The sequence below is a fragment of the Sinocyclocheilus grahami genome, unplaced genomic scaffold (genome assembly GCF_001515645.1).
Source record: "Sinocyclocheilus grahami isolate Dianchi unplaced genomic scaffold, SAMN03320097.WGS_v1.1 scaffold2397.1, whole genome shotgun sequence".
NCBI lineage: Eukaryota > Metazoa > Chordata > Actinopteri > Cypriniformes > Cyprinidae > Sinocyclocheilus > Sinocyclocheilus grahami.
The window spans coordinates 62,011-65,227 of record NW_015507576.1 but is presented as its reverse complement, the minus strand read 5'-3'; the positions used below and the strand labels follow the sequence as shown (position 1 = coordinate 65,227).

Below are 3,217 nucleotides of genomic sequence, written 5' to 3'. Positions count from 1 at the left end.
AATACCACAAATCATTTTCATCGAAAGCAGCAATGTACATACAACACTTTAATCAGTGACTGGACTGGTCCGTGGTCGATCTTACATTAACCAGCAGACACTTTACGGGTCACCGAACGCTGTCATGCTCACTCTGCGGTTCGTTTTCCCACACCGCATCTCTCTGCCCTAAGACCACTTCAACTCACGACACTAGCGCTTCGGCACCAGAACAGGTGAAGCCTGAAAGACAAACACCTCTTTGCTACAATTTCAACGAGAATGTTTGTACTTGTAATAATTGTAAATTTTTTCATGCTTGCAGCTATTGCATGAACAGTCACCCGAAGTTTTCTTGTCCACGCCGCACAAAATTTATAAAAAAGAAATAAACACTCCGGTGAACACCAAGGAGCTATCTAAAGCTCTGGAAAAGCATCCAAATCGCTGTTTCGGGTCTTACCTCATTTTAGGGCTCATGCATGGGTTTATAGCTGGTCTTTCCTATCTGCCCACGTTCTCTTTCACCTGTCAAAACCTTCAGTCAGCTATCAAAGTTCCACAGGCCGTAGATGATCTGAGGGAGAAAGAAATAGAGAAGGGGTACATGATCGGACCTTTCAATCAACCTCCCTTCAAACTTTTCCGCATTAACCCTTTAGGAGTTGCAGTTAGGAAATACTCAGGGGAAAAAACTTCTAATTTTTCATTTATCCGCTCCCCACTCCACCCTAGGGGTTCCAAGCATTAACAGTTTAATTCCCTCAGAACCTTTTTCCCTGGCTTATTCCACAGTGGACAACGCAATCAAACTCATTAAATTAGCCGGCAGAGGAGCGTGGCTCAGCAAAGCAGACATTACTGACGCCTTCAAAATCATGCCCTTACACCCCTCCTCTCAGTGGCATCTTTTCGGGGTCAGTTGGCGAGGAAAATTTTATTTTTCAGTTAGACTCACCTTCGGGTGTAAAAGCAGCCTAAAGATATTCGATACACTGTCTGAAGCACTCTGCTGTGTCTTACTAAATAACCTCAAACTACAATTCGTTCTTCACCTGTTGGATGACTTTCTGCTTATTGACTTTCCAGATGCCAACCCATCACGCAGCATTAATTCCCTGGTTAATGCATTCAATAAATTCGGCATTCCTCTTGCAGAAGAAAAAACAAAAGGCTCATCTCGTGTCCTCGATTTTCTGGGGATTACACTAGATTCAGTGAAAATGCAAGCATCTCTTTTGCTAGACAAACTAGAAAGGATTAGAGGTATCATTAGAACTTATTCACAATTATCTACCTTAACAAAAAGGGATCTTCTTTCTCTGCTGGGCCATCTCAATTTCGCCATGAGGATCATTCCCCAAGGTCGTTCCTTTATTTCCAGACTTTTAGATCTGTCCAAAACAGTCGAGAAAATGCATGACACGGTCAGGTTAGATGAAGGCTGCAGGTCCGATTTAATATTCTGGTCTAAATTATGCGACAACTGGAACGGCATTTCCTTCTTCTATGAAGAAGATATAGAAACCTCAGTTAAACTACAATTTTTCATCAATGCAGCTCCTTCCGTCGGGTTCGGGGGGATTTTTAACAAACAATGGTTTGCAGAAAGATGGCCAAAAGAACTTAAGGAACTGGGTCCCTCTATCCAATAGACAGCACTTATGGAACTATATCCTATAGTGATTGTTTGCTTATTATGGGCAGATCAATGGACTAGGAAAAACATCCTCGTTTTCTGCGATAACGAAACCACAGTGAACATTATTAACAAGGGTCACTCCTCCGTGCCTTTCATTAACCGTCTTATCAGGCGTCTAACCTGGATCTCAGTTATGAACAATTTTACAATTAAAGCTACTCACATACCTGGGCTGGATAATAAAATAGCTGACTCTCTGTCTCGGTTTAATTTCCAGGAATTCAGACGCCTGTGTCCGGGAGCTGTTGCATCACGACTGGGCTGCCCGGACTTCAGCCAAACAGTCCTAGACTGAACGCAACATTGCAAAAATACCTCAAATCAGCCGCACACTACATGAGATCAGGGCTAGCTAAAACGACACTTAAAACTTACGACTCAGCGTGGTCGTCTTTTTCAGATTTCTGCAACGCTTTCTCGGTGCCTAAACTCCCAGCTAACATACCCATTATATGTGCTTTCATTACGCACTGCTTCGAATCCAGAAAGCTTAAGCCTTCCACCATCAAGATTATGATCTCAGGCATTCAATTCCACATTAGATGTTTAGATCCTTCCTCTCAAAGCCTGTTACAAAATCCCTCCATATGCCTTCTCTTTAACGGGTTAAAAAAGGAAAGCCCTGCAGTTCCAGATAAACGACAGGTGCACACGATGGTGGATAAATGTGCATACGATGGTGGATAAATTAAGATCAGGTCTTTTCACTCCGCACACAAACTTGCTTCTAGAAGCAGCGTTCCTCACCGCCTTTTACGGATTCCTCAGAGGTGGAGAATTCACAATTAACACCAAAATATTCGACCCTTCACACGACCTCACAATCAAAGACATATAATTTCACACAGATTACTTTTCCATCTATCTGAAACATTCCAAAGCAGATAGAGATAATAACGGAAGTACTATCAACATTTCTAGAACCAACAATGGATACTGTCCCCTAACAGCCATGAACCGGCTGGTAAGCTCACGCAGTAAATCCTACAGATCCACTTTTCATCACAGAGAAAGGAGAAGCTATGTCCAAGCATTGGTTCGCCTCACGTCTCCGAACCGCATGCCTCCATTGCGGCATGGACCCCACGCTTTATACCAGCCATTCATTCCGCATAGGCGCGGCAACCACTGCAGCTGCAACAGTCTTCATACCCATGCTCAAAGCAATGCGTCGGTGGTCATCATCAGTGTACCAACGATACATTAGGCCTTCAACTCCGGACGTAATACTAACGCAAAAAGCCTTGAGCAGTTCTTCCATATACATTTTTTTTTTAAATCCTCTGCATCTCGTAGTATCACGATACATTAAGGGGCACGCTGCTCCCCTACCCCTCATGCCAATCTCAGGGGCATGCTGCTTTGTTCTTGTGGTTCTCCCACTGGAGAACACCACTGCTGCTTATTCGGGGCCAGCCACAGTCCCTCGCAAAGCTTTGCAAAAAACAAAAAAAAACAAAAAGGGGACTGCTGTTTTCTCCCGCTGGAGAGAACACCCTTTGCTGCTATAACTGCAGGGGCCTGCTGTTCAATCCC

At 43.8% G+C, this 3,217-nt stretch overlaps 1 long non-coding RNA gene across 1 annotated transcript in view; it reads right to left on the bottom strand.

The window, feature by feature from the left end:
* LOC107574939 (uncharacterized) overlaps positions 1 to 3,217 on the bottom strand; it is a 9,915-nt gene that overhangs the window by 4,881 nt on the left and 1,817 nt on the right. The window contains exon 2 of the long non-coding RNA XR_001607761.1: positions 2,429 to 2,431. This is a non-coding gene — a long non-coding RNA (uncharacterized lncRNA). The remainder of the gene's footprint in view (positions 1 to 2,428; positions 2,432 to 3,217) is intronic.